Below are 26,500 nucleotides of genomic sequence, written 5' to 3'. Positions count from 1 at the left end.
TTGCATCAGCAGCACAGCCACACTTTCAGCCAATTATGCTACCTGCGGCCTTGTGCTGCATACGAATAAAAAGAGGAATGACTACTACATCAACACGACATGACTCGTGAGAACATCTCCAGTAGGAGGGCACTCGACCTTGGCATGAAACTTCAGTTGATAGCCAGAGAACAACTCTCTCGTTATCGGCCATAAGGCACGCAGTATATACATGCATTTAATTTTCAATTTTCGTGCAACAATGATGGGGGTAACTTAAAAGTTTAATGCGTTTGTAGGAAATGTGTCACTGATTAAGAATATCCATGTCCCCACGCACAAGGGGTGCTCAGAAATTTATAACGAGCAGTTCATGAAAATGCATATTATAAACAAATGGTACATGAAGTGTATGATGGCTTCCTGGCTTTTTAATCAGATTGTTCAGTGAACATGTTATTATCTGTTGGGCTTCATAAATTTATAACGTGCATTTATAATAAAAAAAAATACTAAGAGAATTAATGATAAGAATATATTATTATTATTATTATTATTATTATTATGATTAACATTTATGCGCTTCATCTCGTTTGAGCCATAAGCTCAAATAAGCATAACCCACACAAACTGAAACAAACCACACACAGCACCAACACCGAGAGAAAAAGAGGCAGGGAAATTGGGAAAAGTCCTGACTGGAACAGATGTTTTAGATTTAATGAAAACCCATTAACAAATGATACTCCAAATGTATGACCATGGGACTGTGAGGTTCTTGTTGTCAATTGATAACTTCAATGTTGAGGCAGCATTAAATAACATTTGCAGACGGTTTGGCTGGGATCCATTGCTACCTCTTTCAATTGGTTCTACATCATCTGTTGAACTTTCTGCAGAAGTAGTGTCAGTGTCATCAACAAGTTCCCGGGCTTGGTCTTCTGCACAAAGTCCTTCACTGAAGACGATGTCGCTCATGCTTCTATTGGCGGGCGTGACAAACACAAGTTGTGGGATTGTTCTTTGCAGACGCGTCTTTAAATTCCAGGTCCTATAAGGAGCATCTACATTTTCAACCTCTTTGATCGCGTGGATAAATATAAGGTTTAATCTTGACAAAGTCAAGATTTCTTTATTTGGAATTGATCTTTTTTTTTCACCGTTTCTTCACTGAATACAATGAAAGCATTCATGTAGCCACTCTGAATGGGTGTCAAAGGCTTACACGGCTTACTCAGGAATCTTGTGCAGGCTCTGTGACAGTCACGATGGTACTGCGACTCACGGGCTACCAAATCTTCACCCTGTATCTGCTGTAAAAGTGCAATGTCTTCCTTTTGCTTTGCAGCTTCCAGGAGCTGCCCACCACAAATAAGCTCACATTTGACTAACCTTACAATTGAACTTTTACCAGTTATATTATTACGTTTGTACTTGTTTGAGTGGCAAATTATGCATTCCTCTGGAAACACATGACGTTTTCTCCACTCTCGTTGGCTGTCCTTGCCATCTGAACGAAGCACACGCTTTTGGCTTGACTGTCCTCCGTGTAAGTCACTTGGTCGGTTATCCAGTATGTCCATGTCTGTTCCTGTACTTGCATTGATGAAATGATAGAAGATGCAAAGACAACCAAAGAGAATGCAATTAGATTGCTTATTTATTTAAAATGTAACATTACAATATTAGATAATAGATATTGTGTTGTAAAATTTTAATCTCAAAACACCTCTTTTGTGGCCAGAATATAGTATGCCTTTTATTAGACAGGCATTTCAAAATTCAACATTTTCCATAAATTTCTGGAAAACTGGCTGAAATTAGATGAAATGGACTTTGTGTTGTGTAATATCTCCCAACAAATCTTTTCATTCTCTCCTTTGCTTACAATACAAGCCAGCATGCTATCGGAGGGGCGGACGTAAGTAATTTTTGTGCATTTGTGAGAGAGGGACCAGCGATGCCGGTTAAAAACAACAGTATTTCCATGTTTGTTTACGTAGGATTTCTTTGTAACCAAGCGAATATTTCCTCACTTTTATTTTTCCGTGAAATTTATACTTACAATATCAAAAGAGTATATATAGCCTCACTATAGAGGCTACAAAGAGATACGAGGTGAATTTGAATGAAACACACATGGAAGGGAAGGCTGTTGTATGCACCTGCTTCGCTGATCCCCAGTTAACAGATTTGCAAAAGTTCCTGTAGTCTATGTCCACCCCCCCCTCCCCCCCACTCCAATAATGGCTTTAAGTTTAATATCAAATCATTAACAGTTATAATTCCCTGAATAACCATGATTCCAAAATTACAGTAAAATTGTACTACTACAGCAAGTTGAACATGATACAAAGGCACTAACTTAGTCTTCCACCAAATCATCATCATCATCATCATGAATGATGCATCATTCACATGTCCAATTTCACGTTACATAAGTTAATGTTAAAAGTCATTATCAATGCATGGTGGATGAGTTTACACATACCTTGTCCTTGAGAAGTAGATTTCTTTGCAAATGACTTCTCTTTTCTTCTGATTTTACTGATGTCACAGAAGCGCTTGTAGCAATTGTAGTGGTAGCCAAGGCTACTCGACGGCGAGGGCTGAGCCGCAATGCATGTCGCAGCATCGTGAAAATCAATACCAAGCTTTGATGCAATCTCGCTAACTATATCACTCTCTTTGCGGTTGTAATTCATCGATTTGCTCGCGAAAATCGACAAATCGTTTCCACGATTCATTATTGAACACGATGAAGTTACTTTTTGTTGTAGAATCTACGTGCACAATGCAAAATTTTGAAGAAAATGTACGATCCGCCGTAGAACTGCATTCAGTGGGTGCCGCCATCTTTGGTTCGCAGTGCAATGGCACGGCGACCATGATTGGGTTATTCTGTGAAACTTCGTCATCAATTTCACTGAGCGTCAAATACGGTAATGCCGATTGGCCAATTTTATCACGCGAATCGACTTGTCAGCAAAATTTAATGTGACATTATTTACCGAAATTATTCGTTTTTTCATTCGTTTTATGAGCAATTTTGAGGATTGGGGACACACATTTTCTGAATGCTTATAATATTTTTGGAATTATTGATCACGAATAAAGTTGCCCCCAGTAATGTTGCACGAAACAGAGAGTTAGATACGGACGTATTGTGGTCTATTATCACTTGCAATAACTATATAGAACAGAGAGAGTGAAAGATATGAAAAATGCTGAAATCCAAGTTGGCAGGAATTTGACATTTGGCCATTGTAGCAGCACATGATACCCGACTATTTTACAAAGTAACAGTTCCTTAATGGCCACAAACAAGCGCTTGAAGACAGAAACCTTGCTCAATCTCCCTTCCCAATAAAGGGGTCCTCAAACAAAGAATAGCTGGCAATCCAAAACACAACATCCAACTTGTGAAGCCCGAGGATGATATTTTGTATTCAAGACAAGAATGCTACCCATGAGCTTTTCTGGCACGTCTTCATGGAAAACACTGGGACTAATAGGTTGCATGCATGCCACCACTCGTGCGCAATGATTCAGAGCACAATAACTGGAAAAAGTAATTATTTATTTCAAACACTGCCCTCGACAATCTCTCAAGCAGCACAACTTTATACACCTTCCAGTAATATTACACTTGCAATACCCGGTACGACACATAATTGCAAATTACCCCACCCAAGTGAATCAGCTCGATCATCTGTTATCAAGATATCATGTCCAAGCAGTCGAAGATGATCCGATTTGACATCTCAATGGGAGATTGGATATTATCAGATCACAACACAACACATTGCCTGATCTTGGCACTAAACAAGAATACGTACGTCCCTCGTGATACGGCGACTCAACATATGGAATTTCACGATAACGTAACGTTTAAATTAGGGAAGAAATGTGTTACAAGACACGTTATGTTCGCTTTTAGAAAAATTTTAATCCCTACATTATAGCTAGAACGAATGGGGGTGGGAGCGGAGAATCAATCTAAAGGCCCAGTCACACCTTGACGTTTTAGCCAGCTTATGCCGATTTTTGGAAAATTTGTCTAAAACGCTGGCACACGTCGAATACGTTATGGGTACATTTTGATAACATTGAGAGCACGCTGAAAAACACTGCCATACGTCGTAGTACGCTGGCTTTAAACGTTGAACTTTTGGGTTTTCCTCAATTTTTTTCATGCTTGAAATTTTACGACGTATGCCGGCGTATGACTCACACGTTCCGCTACGCTGGCGATAAGTTGTAGGCACGTTATGCGATCGTTGACACACGTTACTTGTAAGTTACTCATAAGTCAAAACACGTCGAGGTAATGTTTAGCGTACCCGAAACTTATTTCTAACCTATGAGTAACGTTTTGTAAGCACGCTACACGAACGTTGTTCACACTTTGCAACACGTTACTTGAAAGTACTACTACTACTACTACTACTACTACTACTAACATCGACATCAGTAAATTCTCTCCAACCACTACTACTACGACTAATATCGACATCACTAAATTCTCTCGAACTACTACTACAACGACTAATATCGACATCACTAAATTCTCTCAAACTACTACTACTACGACTAATATCGACATCACTAAATTCTCTCGAACTACTACTACTGATACTACTACTACTACTACTACTACTACTACTACTACTACTACTAACATCGACATCACTAAATTCTCTCGACCTACTACGACTACTACTACTACTACTACTACTACTACTACTACTACTACTACTACTACTACTGCTACTACTGCTACTGCTACTGACATTGACATCTACTCAACATGGAGTCTGGAACACTGACGGGTTCCTCTTGTGAAGCCCATTTGTATATACCAAGTCCCTTAAACGCTGCCAATACGCCATTATACGGTAGATGTAAGTTAGAAACACGTTCAGTAAGTTCTGTGGTCGTCCGGAAGACGTCAATCAAATTCGTCTACATACGCCAATGTGCGTTTGAGATACGTTACACATAGGTTCAAAGCACGCTACTAATAGGTTCAAAGCGCGTTACTCGTAGGTTAAAAATTAAGTTTCGGGTATGCTAAACATTACCTCGACGTGTTTCGACTTATGAGTAACTTACAAGTAACGTGTGGCCGACGTGTGTAAACGATCGCGGAGCGTGCCGAGAACTTATGCCAGCGTATGCGGAACTTGTGAGCCATACGTCGAGTACGTCGTAAAATTTTCAGCATGCTTGAAATTTCACGACGTACTAGACGTACCACGTAATATGCCAGCGTACTTCATTGTTTTTCATCGTGCTCCTAACGTATACACAACTTACCCATACCGTATTCGACGTGTCCCAGCGTTTTAGACACATTTTTCATACGTCGGCATACGCTGGCTAAATCGTCAAGTTGTGACTGCGATGTTGACACTTCCACTTTTCAGGCGGTTATGATTTAAATCTGCATGTGGCAGCTTTTTAACAGAGAACGCCACGAGTTCGTCGGCGATACGTGCAGCGCACTATGACTAAGTTAAACTATCGTTGGGCATAGGTTGTGAACGCCGACAACAGGCTAAGCATTCGTTGGTATAAGTTATCTATAAGACAACGAAACGTTCTGTGCCCGTTACTAATATGTTATGCATACGACCAACACGTTATGAATACGACCAAAACTTTAAAAAAAAACCTGAAAACTTCAGCGTACGCCAACGTTTTACGTGCATTTTTATACGTTGCCATTCCTGGCTAAAACGTCAAGGTGTGACTGGGCCTTAATGTACAATCTGTCATTTGTCCTGGCAGGCATTTCATACTGCTCCAAGCCATCTTCTGCACAAGCTTTCCACACTTTTCCTGCCACTCATCAAGCTTGGCTTGTTTTGGTTCAGTCCATTGTGTTGATCACTCTGAAGAGACCGTCTCTCGAAGAGAGACTGTAAATGAATAATCTTGGGTGGAAAATTAGATACGTTGATGGGTTTGAAGCGAGTGAAAAACTTTGCCAAATCGCAAAATAATTAGGCAACGTCTACAGTGAGAACAATATGTGATAATAAAGGATATAAAAGCAAGTTTCCAATTTGCTTTAGAAATTGACACAATGCACCAGGTCTGGCGGCCGCACCTTTAAACGCTACCAAGTTGCTTTAAGCGTTTCGGTTTAAATGCTTAAAATCGTCGATTTCTATTGAGTATGTGCTCCAAAAACAGAAGTTTGCTGCATTCTTGAGTTTGTTTTTGTTGGGTCTTGAGGCCCAAATTTTGCCCATAGGAACGCATCTCCTATTACATAATGGAAGTCGATTGGGAAAACAGGGTTAAATTAACGGAATTTCACTTTATGTACAAATTTTCAAGGATGTATTGTTAGGGTTTTTGGGGTCGGGGGGCCATCATGAGGGGGCTTCTCGGATTCACTCCCTGACCTTCGAACTTGAAGCCGACAAGCCGAGGATAATTCCGCAGCCTGATATCAACTGCGGACACCCATTGAAGCCACCAAACCAAGCAGGCTCCTCGCTCTTAATAAATAATTGTGTAACCTGACTGGTGGTTTGGCTACCTTAACTTGGGAACCGTGCTCTTGACTCCACACCTTGTCTACTCATTACATACGGCCGAGTGAAATCATGGGTGGGAGTCAGATATCTCAGAGTGAATTAATGGGACAGAACTTCCTGTTTATTTATTATGTACACACTATGCCAAACCAATGATCTTCTGTTCCGTTCATTGGGACAATACTCTGTGCAGAGCGTTGGTGCTGCCGAAGCAGTCTCCTTGACTATTGGACACAATCCTGGATGGGTCGCCACTCCAACATAGTATACCAGCATGCTGGCGCTCATTTTGCCGACCTTGGAAGGATGACAGGCAGAGTCAACCCCACCTGGTATTAATTCAACAGCCGAGTGGGATTTGAACTCAGCATCCGAGGATCCCAAGCCCACCACCCTCGCCATTAAAGAGCAGGTTTTGGGTCGCTGATGACTTCGCGTGATTCGAAGGTTGTAATCACATTAATAATCGTTGGGCAATTATTTTCTTACATTTGAAACTCAAAATATGCTAAAATTAACTTTTAAGTCAAAACTTTTGTCAGTGATCGAAAAACAGACCGGAATTTACCGAAGATGCTATGACGTCACGTTCTCCGAAAACTTCGTGAACATTCGGAAACAGCGTGTGAACAATGGCGAGATGCGAATCGGAGAGTGATTTCAGCGGCGATGAAATTGAGTGTTTTCATTCTGATATTGCGAAGGACAAGTCGAAGGATGATGGGAATTTATACTATGGAGTTTCTGGCCCTGAGCCATTTGCAAGTGCCAGAAAACGGCCTATTTCGTGTACAAGTGGCAGGACTGACTGTTCGGCAGTTCACACTGACAGACTCCACCAGACAGATTGGTTTGTAGATTTTCATTTTCTTGTTCGATGCATAAAATAATGTAAAGTTTGATTCGTCTGTGACTTGATATAATAATTTTTAACCCTGGAGTCACTTAAGAGTCAGAAATAGAATGAATCAATAATGGACCCAAATATATTATACACCGTAGCCTTGGCATTGAAGTCTTTCTGACAGCTGAGCTTGACCCCAGCGAAAGTAAACAGTTAGAACAAACCCCAACTTTCAAGAGACTGTTGTGGCATATTAATACCAAAACATGTTTAGCCTCATTGGGAAATATTCTACCAAATTTAGAAAAAAAAAAAGTGGAAAATTGATCAATTTTTTACAATTGAAATGAAATAGCCCAATTTCCTGATGCTGTTAAAAAAAAGTAATTTAATCAACAATAAGTTGATTTGTTGATAAACTTTTTCATGCTTGTGTTTTTCAGAAAGTTTATTTATGTGTTTTTCCATGTACTCTTTGAGAATACATTTCAAGGTTTTTCTCACTTGAACTCAACAATTGATTCTGTGACAGAGCAGTATCTGGAGAACTTGTCAACCAACAACTCATATTCACAGAGTGGTGATCAGATGTGTTTATGCCTTCGTGATCCTCGGCTGTGAAATGGTCACCACAAATGACAAGTCTATCCAAAGGGTCCTCTTTACCCGTTTTCTTTGGGGGAATATTCGCCCGTTTTGTTTGTACAAATCTTATCCACTGCCGGCGAATGTTTCATTCCTTCGGGAATCGGTGGGAGCGATTACCCGTTTTCCAGCCATGACGACACACGTACGAGGCATGATGTACAAATATCCAAATAACTTTGTTCTACAATAATTCAAAATAAAAAAAGGATAATATAGACAGTTGCAAGCTCAAAAAAAGCAAAAGAACGGCCCGCTGAACTGGACACTTCTTCAATGAGCGAGTGAGCGTCCACTTTGTTTTTGGAGAACGTGACGTCACCATCCATATATGGGCACGCGGCTGTTTTTTTCAACGGCCTCGAGAAATAACAACTTCGGAGTTAAATTTCATTAATTTTCCCAATAGTTAGGCAACCACAATAGTTTGCATCGAACTATTTAATGCACATATAATCATATTGATAAATTTTCAGAACATGTTTGGTTACCCGCAACCTGCTCTTTTAGCCAACACCAGGCATAAACCAATGATGGGAAAAGACACAAATCGAGCAAGTTTGAAATGTTTACCAATTATAAAGCATGTATTTACAATGCACAATGGTCTTAAGTCATACAGAAATCAAAGACAAAAAGAACAGCAATTTATCCCTTTGCACTTATGGAAGCCTCTTCTACAATCTTGCTCTGAAACATAGGACTGGCGCACCATCACGATCATCCTGGAAAAGTAGACAGGAGGAAGGAGAAGAAGAAGATATCGGGAGAGCAAGGCTTAAGTGTGGAGTCCTGCTTACCCCAACGTGAACAGGGGGGTGGCGAGAGGGGGGGGGGAGAATATGCTAATCCACTAGCTGGAGGGAAGGAAGGGGAAGGAAGGGAAGGCAGAGGTGTGGAAGTGACGTATGTGGAGAGGTACAGCGGATGCAGTATAAGTTTGGAGGAAACGGTGTGAGGTGCGAGTAAGTGCCTCGCCCAGATGGGTTAACAGGCAAATTGTTGGTTGCTCTTTCCGCATCTCAAGTAGATGAATTAAAGGTTCTTGGGGCGAGCAAGAAAAGATTGCACAAGTCAGTGTGGAGCTCCTGCTGCATGCCAAGGACCTTATGGCATCATTGTTTTCAGGCCACACCATGGAATTACTTGAAGGGGAAAAGCCGAGCTAAACCCACACAACACATTTTCCCCCATCTCCTGTGCAAAGGGAAGGCCATCCTCTGTGCAAGGCCATCCCCTTCCCCTTCCCCTTCCCCCACCTTCCCAAGGCCATCCCCCATCCCCATTAAATAACGAACTCAGGGTTCCCTACATGTTGAATGCAACTCCCCAGGGTCCGTTTTCCATAACCGAAACAGTATATATTCCGTAAATCGAGAGATGCGCGTTTGGTGCTCAAAGGTGAACATATTGTCACCGAGATATCCTGCCATCAGCCGAAGATAAAAAGTGGGTTAAAAAAAACATAGGATATCTTCAAAATAGTGCATGGAACTTTTTGTGTGTCACAAACCAACCAACCTCCCCCCCCCCCTTTCCTCCCCCTCCTCTCCACTCTCCACTCATACCTTCCTTCACTCTTAAACTCAAAATTCTGTAACCACACCCAAATCCCACATCCTGGTTGACTCATTTTTCCAGAATGACTATGTCTATGAGAGAATAAAACCTCATGTAAAACCTGTTCACACGTTTCTAACAGCCTGACATTGCTGTAGCAACACCACCTTCCTCCTTTTAGTGAAGGAGTCAAAATTAAAATAACATTTCTGAAAGTTAACTAAAAAATAAAAAATAAAAATAAAATCCATTGTTCACACAAATTTACATTCGTGGTGCCAAAGGGTATATTCATAATTGGCATGTCGCATCATCAGCATTCTTCCACCACGACTCACCAAATGGAAAATATAAAGAGAAGAACCCATGTTCCCTTTGGCAACTTGTGGTGGAAGAACACACACACACACACACACACACACACACACACACACACACACACACACACACACACACACACACACACACACACACACACACACACACACACACACACACACACACATACACACAACCAAAGGAAGCAGGGAATAAATATGACCAAAGACACCAAACTCAGACTACGTTCATAAAGTTAATTTAAGGGACCGCTCAGTTTTGTTTGGAAACTGCAACTGAAAGCCCCATCATTTGCTTTATGACAATCCTGTACACTCAAACAAGACTCGAATCAAAAATAACGCATTCTACTTTGGAAATAAACCATGATAAACAAAATGCACCTTTCGCCTATGCCTGGAGGAAAACCGCAGAGCGAAGCAAATTCCTTCCACCAGAAAATAACCTCCACCACCCACCCCCCCCCCCCGCCCTTCTACCACCACCTCCACCTCCTACACACATTTCATAATGCAAAAAGATAGCTGTCATTTTCAGGGTCATCCAACAATAGGTCAGCGTTTACATTTTCAAATCATAAAATGGGTAAAAAGAAAGTCCATTCAGTTTTTTTTGCTTTGCAAATAGCAAATCCAAATGCATACAAACATTTATTAAGCCTGACGCTTTCACCTCTGGGTAGACCGACACATCACGTTAAAGTGGTGTACTGGTCTTTGAGCTATCTATTCAGGGCCTGAATATAAACTGTCACCCTGGTGTTTTTCAAGCTTCAATGAGCATGGAATCTTTTGGAAAGGAGGCGTATTCTGACTCGTATGCCAGCATTCGTTTTTCAATGTTAAAGGATCCCATGGCACCTTACAAATAAAATTTTTTTTTTTTAAAAACAAAGAAAAAGGCCAATATTTGTGGGTATCCTGCCCACATTCTTGCCTTCGTTGAAGGCGATTTCAGCAGCAATGTTCGATGGAGTAATTACATGTCCAGGACAAATTCTCAGCAATGGAAAGGTTCAAATCCACAGTTCAAGGGGCAACCTAACTACCACCCCCTCTCCCACCTCCCATCAACTGTCCTCATAGAAGGCTATGGAAATAACAACAAGGACACATTACATCTGCAGTGCTTCCATTGTGAGCAAGAGACAAAGTACACTGCAGTATGCAAAGTTTCAAATTTCAAAAGCTCAAGTCATGCGTTTATTTTTCTTTTCAGCAAAACACCATACCATGACGCTTGCTGTTACTACTGCTGCTAATCAAATAAAAGCCCAACTACCGTATTAGAATCATTGCAAGGAACCCGAATGAGCAAACATCAAAGATGGAGGCACACACTATTGGGTGCAGCCTGGTGGCTGCTGGTTGCATCATTGGTTCGGGATGCGGCTATGCCGCTGAAGCAGTGCCCCTATTACTAGTGCACTGGTACTCAGTTTGCCGAGCTCAGAGGATGACAGACCGAGTCAACCCTACCTGATGTTAATTCAGTGGGAAATGTGGCGAAAACTCAGGACCCTTGGATCCCAAGCCAAGCCCCTATCCGCAAAGCCAATGCCAGGCTTAAAGATAGTTATCTAGAGGAAGGTGCATAGGATTCAGGTTTCAGTTGCTACTCCACCCTGAAACCCATCCAGGCACAGCCAAGTGAGTCTTACAAAAAAAAGTTATGCAAGAATAACTACTTTTCATTGAATTACTCGGATGGATCAACTCGGAACGAAAAGCAAACATATATATATATATATATATATATATATATATATATATATATATATATATATATATATATATATATATATATATATATATATATATATATATATATATATATATATCGGTCCCGACATGTGTGCGTGCGTCCGTACATCCCTCCCTCCATCTGGCCATGTGACTATACATCTATTATTTACATACTATTGAAATGTACCTTTCGACCCTTTAGACTGCTGAGACCCCTTAGACCTTTGAAGACCCTCAAGAAGCAAAAGACCCCAAAGACCCATTAGACCTCTTCGACCTCAACACCATTTCAACCCCTTACACCCTTCAGACAGATTAGACAGCTTAGACCCTTGACCATTTAGACCTTATATCACAAATGAAATTTCAAATAAATACAATATCACAAATATTACAAATACATTTGTAGAAAAATGTTTGTATTATGATTGGTGCAAATAATGTAAATACAGAAAATCTGTGACGTCAATCTCTGCAACAACGTATGGAGAGGCGAGCGTAGGGAGCCCATCCACGCCAGTCAATTATAAAAACAAACATGTAAGTATGGAAGTACTTGGACAAACATGTAACTCATAATAAGTATGGATGAGAGTAAGCAACAAACGGAAGAGGAAAGGCAAGGTGGGAGACATGCATTTATCTTGAAAACACAAACTGACTCACCGACTTGTCACAAAACCTTAAACACACATGGGAGGATAGAAAGATGGGTGGGGGGGGGGGGAAGGGAAAAAAGGGAAATACATTTGGGATGATCCCATCGACGAGTCACTTGGATGGCATTTGAGGATGGAGCACATGTTCAATTCCCATTGCTTACATACAGCACGGATCCAATAAACAACCAACTGTCTCTCAGCACCTTGCAGCATGTGGAGCTGTCATCTGGCATTCCTCATTGGAGGAGCGGGCATCGGTCCAAAACCTTTAAACCCATCGGTCCAGAACTCACATCCACATCCAAACGTCACAAGCCCTAATTGTTCCAGCACAAGCCCCTCAATAAGTCAAGCCCTGGCTTTCAAACCATCCAATCAGGATGCGGCACAGGGATTGGTGACGTCACAGGGCTTACGCCACCCATGACACCATCGTGAAGAATATGGAAAATAGAACATTAAAAACATGAAAACAATAAGAGAAATGATAGACATATAAAAGTGAAATTAAAGGGATCAGAGTGATAATGAGGGGTTACTAAACACCCGAGGCTAGTTGGGGATTTGACATGACAGCGATGTTGAACACAGCCAAAGAAATATCTAACTGCTCTAATTAAATTATCCCTTCCCCTTATGCCATTTTCACAAATACATATACATCAGATATATAAAGCTCTTTCTAACCATTGACTCACTGACTTATTAAAGATCGGTACCTTCCGGGTGATGGCGAAAGCAGAAATTTTGCGTGCCGATGGATATCGAAGCCGATACACCGGAACAAAAAAAAATTTCACAGAATCATCGGACAACATCCGTAAATGAAAATATATAAAAATGAAAAAAAAAAATGAAAAAAAATTCAGGTGAGCAACCCGAGACAACGGGGAAGCACGGTAATTTTGTGTGCCGGCAGACGTTGAATTATTTCCCCCGCTCAGTGTCCCAGTCCTGCCGGCACAACTCACGCGTGTTCACCTCATTCTTAGGGGCTGTCGATCCTTCGATTCCCGTTACGGTGTCCTCTCGTACGATGGCCCGTAAAGGTTGATTTAAAGAGCTCAAAGGAATTCTTTCCCGATACACAATCTTCATAATGAGTTTTAATCAACCCGATTACGATCGGCTCCGTGCATTAATATCACTCTGGACATTAACACCTCGTTCACTCAGAGTTAAATCGAGCACAGGGACGATGGAAACACACAGCTCGTCACATATCACCAGTCGATGTACACCACCCTCTCACAGGTTTATATAGTATCACAGAACAATCCCATGGGTTCCAGCAAATGCGATTCTCATCCATACTGGAAGTTTCGTCTGAGAACGTCCCAGCACCTTAACGAATCTCACCAGGCAGTTTACAGTAAAATACTGCCATCTACAGTCAAAATTAGCTCATTACATCAAGCAGTTTATATTACAATTTACCGACGTGTGCTCTATGAAACTTGTAATATGTAACCGTCCATTTTAATAATTCGTTTACAGGCATTTATTAATGCTTAAATTTACCACAACATATAGCTTTTAACTGACACACACAAAATTACCGCGCTTCTGCATTGTCTTGCGTCACTCACCTGCATTTTTTTTTCATTTATAAATATTTTCATTTATGGATGATGTCTGATGGTTCTGTGAATTTTTTCCTGTGTACCGCCTCCAGTGTCCATCGGCATGCAAAATTTCAGCTTTCTACGTCACTCAGAAGGTACCGATCTTTAATATCAGTCAGTGTTTCGAAAGAGCTTTATATATTACATGTATGTCGAAACACAAAAACGAAACTACACACTTCGTGCATATTAAAATAATTGGCGATGCCATCTTTCTATATAGATCTACAGTAAAACATTTAATACACAGACTTACATATGTGGGATGTGGACTCATCAGCGCTCCCTGGTCCAACTCCTCACTCGCGAAATCGGAGAAAACATCACATAGCAAGCATCGCCCATCAAGAACTGTTCTCGCCAACCACCGCTTCAGGAGTTCAGTTCCCACACACAGATGAAAACCATTTTCAAAAATGAAGCTGAAATCATGAAAATATTTTGTCGCGTTCACGGAATTTGCCCACATTGTACATTCGTCACGTAATTTGCTAGTTTTAAAACCAGTCGTATTTTGCATCATTTTAATCAAAAGCCTGCAATTAATTTCACTGCAGCGGCTGCGATGGAACTTATTCACAAAGACATTACTATTTCTTTTTACACCGAAGACTATACTACTTACGAAGACATATTACAGACGAAGACTTACTTATGGAACTTACTTGCTTACGAAGGACACAACAGGAGAAAAGGAACAGTAGAGTAGAGGTATCGGTGGTGGGGGGGACAACAACAGTGGAGTTGAAGGAAAAAAAAAATAGAGGGAGACTTGGACAAACAATGGGTTAAGGAGGAATGGCATGGACAAGATGGATATCTCTATCTCTCCAGATGGAACGACCAGTTTAACATCCATCCGAGGGATGGCGCACACACATCAATTATTCACCCGGTCTATGAAACACCGGGATGACAGTTTATAGCTCGGCTGAGATTCAAAAGCAGACTAGACACCTTAGAAGGGTGCGCACGTACCTTGAGGTCATCCTGTCAGCCCAGGTCGTATATCAACGTACTGTTATTAAATAAACTGCAATTCCATGCTGTATTTATACATTTACAATGTATTATCTCATTTGGTGTCATGCATCTCTTCTGGTTGAATTTTGAACTTTACCTGCGTGCGGAGCTTTCAAACGCAACGGGAGACAGCTGAACATGCTAACGCACTCACATACACCATGCTCCGCATAATATAAGATTGAACTAACATTTTAGATTTTGTATTTACAAAGCAAAACAACATTGGGTGTGTAGTCACTGGAGGGATATTTTAGAAAATGTATATTTTTGCATGTCAGTCTCCAAAAACTTTAAATCCTTCTTAAGCTATGTTATGAAAACATGACCCTTGGTTAGTAAGGAGAAAGGGAAAGGGAAAGGGAAAGGGAAAGGGAAAGGGAAAGGGAGAGAGAGAGAGAGAGAGAGAGAGAGAGAGAGAGAGAGAGAGAGAGAGAGAGAGAGAGAGAGAGAGAGAGAGAGAGAGAGAGAGAGAGAGACGCAGAGAGAGAGACGCAGAGAGAGAGACGCAGAGAGAGAGCGAGAGAGAGAGAGAGAGAGAGAGAGAGAGCGGGAGCGGGAGAGAGAGAGAGAGAGAGAGAGAGAGAGAGAGAGAGAGAGAGAGAGAGAGAGAGAGAGAGAGAGAGAGAGAGAGAGAGCCTCGAATAATTTCCTAGAAGCAGATATGCAGATATCTACAGTTAATCTACTCGGTGCTGTTTTCACAAAGTTAGCAGTATATTCAGAATACCGTAAAAGAAAATGTGAACGGCACACTGGAAGCATCGTGATGTTACATGCATGATGACCCTCAACTTGGGACCAGCATTAGCCAAGGAACCAATGCTGACGATTTGTTTTTACGAGACCGATTTAATGGTGTATAGACTGGCAGCACAATGGCAAACATTAGGTAGCTTCAGCAGCAGGATTCTGAAATTAAGTGCTGCTTTGGGTTCGGTGCTGCACTCAAGCCAGAACTGACCGACACAGTCCTCAAACGTTGATGCCAGGAGAGCCTTTCAATAAAGATAGGGGGCTGCCTGCTCTCAAAAATAAACTACAGATAGGGTGTTGCCCAGAGACAAATACCTTCATGTTCAATTGCCTCCAGCCAAACCACCCCTCTGTGATTAAATCCTGGTGAACATGCTGTTTTGTAATTTTAAAAATCACTACATTTCATCACTTTCATGACGTCCTACTTTGCTTTGTCAATTTTCAGCAACAGCACTCATCAAAATGAGCAGCTAGGAAACCCCCTCAGGAAATGCCAGTGAATTAAAAACGGCCTTCTTGAGACGCTTGGCAATTGTCAAATCATTTGCAAAGACAACATCTCCCAAACTCCCGTACCAGAGTTTATATAGACGCAGAGCAGAATGGCAATTACAGTCAATGGAACTTTACATCGGTTACCAAGGAGTGTGATCATTAGCTGATATATAAACACATTATTATCAATTTGCTTACAAACGACTACAATGTGCTGATCAGTGCGAGGGTAAAATAACTGAAATTTGGGAGGATTTATACTTGAAAATAAAGTATCATCAACTATAATAATCGCCTCGGGTGAGAATCGGGGCCGAAATTTTGACCAGAAAGTCGACTTCGTCTGTGACTGCATGTGAAACCTGGCCAGGCATTAACTACTGGCCCTCAGAGAAGGTGAAGGGGTGGTGGCCACTCAGGAGGCATAATCAAAATGACAGAAAGGAAGAACGGTGGTGTCAGGTCAGGTATGGGAGCATGCGCCGGAGCAGCGCATCGCTGCGTCCACTTTCTGCCGGTACTCCAGGCGCCTCCGTCTGGCCATCCCCCAGGTCGATGCCAGGCACATCCCCATCTCCCTGAGATGCCGAACAAACTTCCGCAACCAGAAGGCATATGGTCAGCCAATTGGCCTCCTCCACTCACGAGACTCCCTCGCTGAGAGAATCTGGTGAGCAGGATCAGCATCAGGAAAACGAGCCACATGTCCATACAGTCATAGCTGACGGTCACGGACTATGTAGGTAACAAATCTCATTTGGGTCTCTCTCAGCAACCGCTCATTGGACACAAAGTCCGAACAGCGATTGCCAAGGATTCTCTGAAGAGACCTCGTACCAAAAGAATTAAGTCACCATCTCAGGTCCCTGGTCAGAGTCCAAGTCTCACATCCATACAGCAAGACTGGAAGCAACAAGGACCTGAAGACTCGGACTTTCATCCTCCTACACAAGTACCAACAGCACCACACCCCATGATACAGTGAATTCATGACTCCCCAGGCCCGACCCAGACATCTATTGACCTCTGGCTCAAAGTCAGCAGAGACATGAATATCACTGCCAAGATAAGTGAATCTCTCCTTGACCTCAACATCCTCACCACAAACAGGTACAGACAGGATAGCAGCAACCAAGATGTCATGGAAAGGCTGGAACTTAGTTTTGACCCAGGGAACCCATAATCCCAGCAGCAATGACTCCTCATTCAGCACCTCAAGGGCCCGCAAAAGGATATCCAAAGTCTCCGCAAACATGACTGCATCATCTGCGAAATGAAGTTCAGAGATTTTGACAATCACAAACAATGCACTGCAGCTTTGATCTCTCAGACATCCTCCCTAGAATCCAGTCCATACAAGCGCTGAAAAGTGTTGGGGTGGGTACACACTCCTGATGAACTCCAGTAACAACTGGAAATAAGTCAGAGATGGTATCACCACATTTCACAGCACTCTCCGTATCAGAGTATTGCTCAGAGATCAGATTGATCAGTTTCGGTGGCACCCCACAAAGACCAAGAGTCTTCCAGAGGGCATCTCAATTCACTGAATCGAATACTTTGCAGAGATCAACATAGGCTGCAAGCAACCCCTTCCAAAACTCTCATCTGCATTCGTTGAGGAGCCGAAGAGCAAGGATACGGTCAATCGTTGACCTGTGGTGGAAAGCCTGACTGCTCTTGGCGCTGGTGCACAAGCAGATGGTGGTGAACTCCATCAAGAATTATCCGAGCGAAGAACTAGTCCAGTACCAAGATCAACGTCACCCCTCGGTAATTGTTGCAGTCCTGGCAATCACCCTTCCCTTTCCAGAGGGACAACAAGGTCCCTCTTCCAGTCAGTTGGGATGATGCCTGTATTCCAGGCAGAGCACAGAACTGATGCAATGACATGAGTACAGCATTCCCACCAGTCTTGAGAAGTTCAGCATGGTTGCCACAGATCCCAGGAGCCTTACCCCATTTCAACAGGTTCACCGCAGTCTGTGTTTCCACAAACTAAGGTGGATCACAGTTGATTGGAGGGTCAGCAATAGGGATAATAACACCCCTGACATCCAACTCAACAGCTGGTGGATCAGCCTAGGACAGCCGTTCAAAGTAACCGGCCCAGCGCGCCTTCACAATGGACTCCTCCATAAAGAGCCCACACCCTCCACTCTAACTGCAGTTCACCGAGGGACATGCTGGGAGGAATGTAATGCGCTTATTCCCCTGTACGCAGGGCAAGAATCACTTGACCACAGGTGAGTCTACCCCCTCACAGAACGCACATAGGCCTCCTCGTCCACCCTCAGCGCAAGTACAGTTTTATGCATCAATGCCCCGAACAGCTCAGCTCTGCCATTAAGCCTGACCCTGCAACTCTGGTCAATGGTATACAGTGTCCATTGAGAGATAAAATTGTTCTTCGCTCTTCGGTGAATTCCAAGAGATACCACCGGCAACATCAAGGATTGTAGTCTTGCAGGCACTCCACAACTCTTCAGGACCCCCCAAAGCACCCAGACCCCCCAAAGGTCCACTCAGCCTATTCACAAGCTCCTCAGCAACCCTCTAATCCTTGACCTTGCCACCATCTAGCCTAGGCTGGAATGGTACAATTCTCCCAAACTGAAGCTGCAACTTCAGAGTTGCGACCACATGCCTATGGTCAGTATTGAGGAACTGAGCACTCCGGTGGACCCTGCAGTTCTGGATCATCCTCCAGCAATCATCAACAAGCACATGGTCAATCTCCTTTGCCACACCACCAGCGTTGGAATACCAAGTCCAGAGATGAGCCTGTGGGTGCTGAAACTATGAACCAGCCACCCCAAGTCCATGACTTCCTGAAAAGTCAAGGAAATTAGTGCTATTCTGATTCAGGACAAACACCTGTCTCATAATGATCCCTATCAGTTCCAGTCGATGCATTGAAATCCCCCAAGACTAGAAGAATATCTTGCCTGGGGCTCTCATCAACCACAGATATGACGTCGCCACTATCCGGTCTCCGAACCTCAGAGAGTGCTGCAATGCCAATATTCAAACGCTTGAGCTCAGATGGTAACAGACAAATGATCATCCTCTCTTAGGGATGGAACATTCCAGGCACCCACCCGAAGAGACCGCCTCAGGTTAACCCAAGGAGACTGCCGTCTGCTGGACGATACCTCAGCACCACCCCGACAGACACAACCGCAATCTGACCCAGGAAGGTTACCCCATGGTTTTCCTCCAATCATCAAAAAGTGGGGGGTCCCGAAGGCTTTGCCCCAATCCCGTCATCTGGTGAGCTGCCCTGTGGAGAGCAGCTGCACAAGAAGTCCTCTCCTGGAGCGGGTTTTCAATTTTCTTTGTTGGTTTGTGCTTTGCAGAGTAAAGGGTTTTACGGCGGCTAGAGTGCAAATCCTGCCACCAATCTCCTCAAAAAAAAAAAAGCAACCCAACTGCAGGAGGATGACTGAACGATTCACAACTCCATCTTTATGATGAGACAGAGTGAGAGTACAGGAGTTTGTAGCATTGAAGGATATGTCCACCAAAATCTAATCATCACATGGTCATCAGGGTGCTTCTCCAACAGTCGATTCATGTTGTTAGTAGAACATTTTGATTCAATCAAAATGTTCTACTTACTTATCCTCTTCGTCCCAACGGGACATAAAGCTGCTACAAGCTTTCATCATTTATCTCTATCCTGAGCTACATTCTGTGCCTCACACCATGATGGACCCATCTCCTCCAGATCAGTGACCATAGTCCTATGCCAAGTTGGTTTTTGGCCTATCTGGTTTCCTCCTTCCTGATGATGTCCATCCCAAAGCAACATTAGGAATTCGGTCAGGGGATATTCCAAGCATGTGGCCAAGCCATCAGAGGTGGCAACACTCGATTTCAATGGCAATGCTGTGGCAACCAGTTTTTTTCATGCAAGTCTTTGTTGGATATCTTATTGATATCCGAAGGCATCCATTGTAGAAAGACTCCACCTTGCTCATATCCAACTTAATTACTCGCCAGCACACAGGAGCTATATAGAAGAACAGACTTGACATTGCTGTTATAAAGTTTTATATTTGTCTTCATGTTGCACTGCTTCGACTTCCAGATATAATTGAGTTGAGCGAAAGCATTGCAAGCTTTGCAGATTCTTGCCTTGATGTCTTTCTTGGCTCCATTATCTTGACTGATGAGACTGCCCAGGTATGTAAACTCCTCTACAGTCTCTAAGACTTCTCTATTTACAGTAATGGATATAGGAGGTGTGGTGTTGATATTCATCACCTTGGTCTTGGTGGTATTAACATTGAGATATGTCCTTCTGGAAAAGCTAGCAAGCCTGACAGGTTTCGTTTTTGTTTTTTCTTATAAATGTGTATTTCCTTAGATGACAAAACAGCTAAATCATCAGCAAAGTCCAGTTCTTCAAATTTGGTAGAAACGGTCCACTGGATACCTCCATGTCTATCTGATATGGTGTTCCTCATGATCCAGTCAATAGTAATCAGAAAGAGGGTCGGTGATACGATACAACCTCGGTGAACTCTCGACTCTACCGGGAACCACTCCGACAGGGAATCGTTCATGATGACACTGCATTCAAAGTGTTCATAGAATTTGCTTCTTGGGGTAACCTTCTTCTGTGGAATTCCATAAGATCTTAGTATCTTCCACAGACTCGCTCGATGTACACTATCAAATGGCTTCTGGAAGTCAATGAAGTTGATATAAAGAGGTGTGTTTCATTCTAAGCATTATTCAGTGATGTTACGTAATGAAAGGATTTGGTCGATACACCTTCTTCCTGCTCTGAATCCTGCTTGCTCCCATCTCAACTTGATGTCAATAACCTTGTCAATCCTGCTGATGACATGAGGAGTATCCGACAAAAGAACCATGCTGGGGATCGAGTGTAGTTTTATCCCCCACTAGTTGTCACAGTTATCAAGATCACTTTTCTTGGGTAACTCGACAATAAGGCCTTTTGTCCAGTCATCGGGGATAGCGTCCTTAGTCCAAACCGTCCTGAAGAGGTCAGTGAGCACCCTTGTGGCAGTGCTGTCAGCTTTGAACATTTCAACATGGATGGAATCAATGCCAGGGGCTTTTCCACTCTTCATGGCTTTGATTGCAATTCTGACTATTTCTTCTTCAGAAGGTGGCTCAATGTTGATCCTAGGATGTCCTCTGCTGGTAGAGGTCAGCTGCTTCATCTGGCTCTGGGCTGTTCAAGGCATCATGCAAGTGTTGAACCCATCTTGCTGCTTGTTGAAGTTCTGTTAATATGACATTCCCTCTTTTATCTTTCACAGGGGTAGAGTGCTTGGTGTTTTTACCACACAGCTGTTTGGTGATCTTATACACGATGCTCATCTCACCCCTTACTTCAGCCTGCTCAGCTTCACCAGCTAACAGCTCCAAAAATGATCTCTCGTCTTTGCGTGTACTCTTCTTGACTTCTTTACCATTGGCCTCGTCGGCGTGCTGGGCCTGTTCCTGGTGCCTAAGTGAATTGGTGCTCAACAGCTTTTCCTTCAACTGCTTCCTTTCATCAATTTTCTTCCATGTCCCCAGTTGTAACCATTCTTTATATCTCTTATTTCTAAAACCAATGACTTTCTGTACGGTTTCTTTATATACCTCCTTCATGGTATCCTATTTCTTCGAAACATTGTGGTCTTCTTCCTCATTTAAAGCAACTTGTGGCCTAAAACGATTTCTCAATTCCATGACAAAGTCTCTTCTGTTGTCTTGAGACTTCAGTTTGGCAATGTCTAGATGTTTTCTACCTTGACTCTATGTTTCTGCCTTTTGGAGCTTCAGCTTGATACTTGCTGCAACTAGATAGTAATCACTGCTCGCATCAGCACCACGAAAAGTGCATACGTCCTGTAGAGATCTTCACCATTTGTTGTTAATGATGATGTGGTCAATCTGGTTGACTGTATAACTTGTATAAGAAGGTATAAGAAGGTGACTTCTGAGTAAGTTTATGTACCTCCTTGTGGTAGAAAAAAAAATAAAAATCGTACAGAAGTCAATGAGAAGTCGTCAACAATAATCCATAACTTCCCTTTTCCCAATCGTCAGTCTCCAACGCCCCGTCTCATTTCTGTTGCTGCAAGTTCCGAATGCCAATTTGTCCAATCATAAGGCTTCGCCAACTCAGCCCGACAAAACTTTAAATTATCAAGAGTATGCCAAAGCAAGTGAAGGAGGAATGTTAATAAGAGCAATGGATAGCTAAGTTATTGAATTACAACAAAAGCAATGAAGTTGAATTTCAATTATGAACTATTTAATATACAAGTTCCAACAAGTTCAAATACAAACAAGAAAAAGAGCAATCAGAGATTGCAGACCCTCACCAGGACTTGTTTTGTGTAGTGTATTTTGTGCTGGTGTGTTACATAATTAATGAGACATAACTAGAACTGCCACTTTATAACTGATAGCAGTGATGACCGGGTACCAAGATGTCCGGCTTTGATCGGACACCGGACCTTGGCCCATGACATTTATTATTATTCAAATGAATTCAGAATGGGATAAAAGTAAATTCAATTCAAATCAAATGAAAGACCAAATATGTAGGTACAGTCCTGCATTTGAGTAATCAGAAGGAACCCAAACAAAAAGCAAAGATAGAGTCATCAGGAGGAACCTGGATAGGATTTGCATTTCAGCTGCTACTCCTTTACCCTCAAAACCATTCATGCACAGTCAAGTGAGCCATATTAAAAATAATAATAAAAAAATTAAAAATTAATAAAAAGAACCTAGATTCAAAAAATTTCAATAATTTTGGCTGCCAGGCCATGCGTTCGATCAGGTTGAAATTTAAAACATATATTCCCCATCACTACCAGATCATCATGATGAACTTTCATGTCGATTGATTAAGCAGTTCAAAAGAAATAATTTTTTTTTAAGATTTTCACTCAATCCAACATGGCTGCCAGACCATGTGACATCAATTATTTATGAATACCCTGGCATTACCAAGGCTTGGGCAACATTTGTGTGGTTTCCCCTCAATCTTTCCAGCTGTTCTAGAGAAGAAAATTTTTAGAGGTTTTCGGGTAAATCCAATATGGATGCCAAACCATGTGACCTATGACATCATATGTGTGAACCTTTTGCTCCTCATGGATACACAGTCATATGTGTAAAGTTTCACCTCGATCTGTTCAGTCATTTCAGAAAAAAAGATTTTTGAAGGTGTTTTTTTTTTTTAATCAATTTGGCTGCTTAATCACATGACTGATGACATCATCGATTTTTTTTTTCAGTGGACCCTTTTATCCCGAGATAACCCTCAAAAATATTCATCCTGATCAGATGTGGCGTTCTACGTATGCAATTATGACATCATAACGAAGGCACCGATGACGTCAGAAAAATAAATAAATAAAAATCAAACATTCCCCTTGAGGAGTACTTGCCATGTGCCAAGTTTCAATGTTTTTTCCTTGATGCTGTTTCAGATAAAGATGTCCAAAGTTTGCCGTTTTTCCAACATGGCTGCCACACAACATGACCTATGACATCATAATTATCAATACAATATTCTGCATGAGCAGTCACTCTGATGGTGAAAATTTTGTCTCGATCCGACAAACAATTACAGAGAAAAATACCAAAGTTCTGTGCGGACAAACAAACAAACAAACAAACGGACACAAATGCAATACCCTCTCCTCCGGCGACGGTAACGAGAATGGCACTCGGTAGAGCATGTACCTCCAACAGGCTGAACAGTTTACATTTTGTGTCCACCGATGGGTAGGATCTCCATCCGGACCTTAACCAAAATCGAATCGGCTTGTTCTTGTGACCCAACCAACTCATCCACCGAGTTTTGTCATCACATGTCCACAACTTTTTGAAATATCGTGTTATCTACGGTATTGTTTTTGGCCCTATCTCTCAATTGTGAATCATCACTTTAAAAATTATAGTATTCAGATCCGGATCCGGAAACTCAGCGAAATCTACTCAAGTCGTCCTTGTCACACACAATCTGTCCACCAAGTTTCATTCGAATCCATGCAAAATATTTTGAAATAAGCTATGCATTGTTTTTGGCCCTATCTCTCAATTGTGAAGATTAACTTTGAAAAAAATCAAATTATAATAACAATAAAAACTCTCATATGCAGATCCACATCTTCACCAAAATATAATCATCTAATCCTTATAACACACCCAACATGTCCCCCAATCTTCGTCCAAATACGTCCAAACTTTTTCAGATATCCTGCTCACAGACACTAAAAAACACACAACACAGTGAATACACAACTTCCAACGGTCCACCTTCGGTGGCGTTGGTAAATATACTTGCAGACAGACCATAGCATTTACAAATGACCAAATTGGCAAGAAATCCATTCTCCCTTAGATCTGATTAACTTCCAGTCCCAGATCAGGACGAGTTATTGGAACTGAAAAAATGACTCATGATCAAAGGAGATATTCAAAGAGCGTTCCACGGAAGAATTCTGGCCAGTCAATGACTCATATCCAAGAGTTGGAAAGCCTGCCCTGCAAATGCTCTTCCCTTTTAGCTCCACATATCTGTGAGCCTGGAATTCCTGCACTTCTGCAAATCAAGACAAAGGCAAGAAACCGTTTGGAAGTTGAAAATTATATGCACTATGTACTCTCCACCACAAACCCTAGAAATGGCAGGCTTTCCATAAGAAGCAGGCACAAGCATCTCAATAGAATGATATCATATTCTTCTTCTTTGGAAGCTTTATGTTATTGCTATTTATCTCTGACATCAGTTGGTATCTTTACTTTAATTTTGTCATGGTGTTTGCTTTTTATATCACTTGATTGCCTTTCAATACTGTCAGATAACTTTTGTATCAATTCTCAGTGTATTTTATTGAACTTGATGGTTGCTTGTCTCTTCGCAATATGTTGATAGACTTTGATCGAGATAATTTGTTGATTAAAGCTAATGTAAACATGATCCCAGCTTAACAAAATGGGAGGGAGCCAGGAGTTATTTGAATCCGCTGTCGTGGGCCTCAAAAAGTTTGGAACCACCGTACTTACTAAATACCTCACTGCTCCATCACCTCTGTCTCGGTAACTCCGAATTCACTGGGTGTTCAATTTTCAATCCCAACCACCGTATGAAGGCATGTCACTGTAGACAGAACATACATTCCATCGGAACCTTGTGGGCTCAGACTCCACAATTATAGGACTTTCTACGCAAAAGAGAAGATGCCGTACTGGTTCCATAGACACTGACCAGACTCTACCAGTAGATGTTGTAATCCAGAGTTTTCATGCATTTTGCCAAGGAGACAATGTCAGAAAACTCATCCGGTGTTCTCCACCGGATCTCCTTTGCCTTAACATACACGGCAAGGTCAAAATGTAACGACACTCCTCCTTCTGTACAAGACGCGACATGTCATCATAGCCAGTGCATTTTTCATCACTGTGTGAAACTGACATTTGACTTTGAACTCGATGGTACCAACATTTGTGTGCATGTCCATCTCAGTCCTTTAACAATACTGTATACATGCACAATATGGTTAGAATCTGGAAAGGAGAACACGGGTTATCCCAAATACAAATTTTTTAACAGACATGCGGACCAATTTAAAAGTCCGCCATTTGAGGACCAGCAGAGCATCGGTAATGAATACGTGTATTATATGAACTAAAAACCTTCGGTGATTGAATTGGTCTCTCGTTTTAATGGATTATTGCCACAATAGAAGAAGTTATCATTAAGATGCAGTTAATCAGTTTATCTTTCTGTTCATATCCTTTTACATCTTGGAGTATCACCCCAATCACAAACAATAGCCAATACGAAAAAACAAAACTTTCCACAATGTGACTTTACACCCTCCCTTGGCATGTCCTGGGACGTTTATACCAACAAAATATGCGCTCAGACCTTGTCTGCGGTGTGGGTTGAAATAATTCCTTAATTAGAGGTCTTACCTGAAATAGCTCTTGGACTATTAGGCTTACGAGCGTATTCAGGGATTGTGTGCTACATCTTTGCTCCAAGAGCTCTTTTCAGGATTTTCACGGAACCCCAGACAGCTCCTAAATGTAGCCAATTTGTTATTTATACTAGTTCTCGTCATGTCTTCACCATTTAGGCTTTACTCCACCACCTCCGCAGCTATGTTCAACTTGTTGGGACAATACCTGGTCTATAATCACCACATAACCCCCACAATGAGTCCTGAAGGATGAACCTCCAATAGATCAGGTGGTGATGAATCAAAGAAAAAAAAAAAGA

General features: G+C 41.9%; 1 protein-coding gene and 1 pseudogene across 5 annotated transcripts in view; both read right to left on the bottom strand.

Annotated features, from left to right (window-relative positions):
• The window catches only part of LOC147023109 (phosphofurin acidic cluster sorting protein 1-like), a 177,783-nt gene that overhangs the window by 149,304 nt on the left and 1,979 nt on the right, over positions 1-26,500 (bottom strand). The window lies entirely within an intron of this gene.
• Positions 574-9,232, bottom strand: LOC147023110 (uncharacterized; annotated as a pseudogene).

The sequence above is a fragment of the Eptatretus burgeri genome, chromosome 7, assembly GCF_056783735.1.
Source record: "Eptatretus burgeri isolate ZD-2024b chromosome 7, Ebu_testis_v1, whole genome shotgun sequence".
In the NCBI taxonomy this organism is placed as follows: Eukaryota; Metazoa; Chordata; class Myxini; order Myxiniformes; family Myxinidae; genus Eptatretus; species Eptatretus burgeri.
This window is presented reverse-complemented; position numbering and strand designations above follow the sequence as displayed.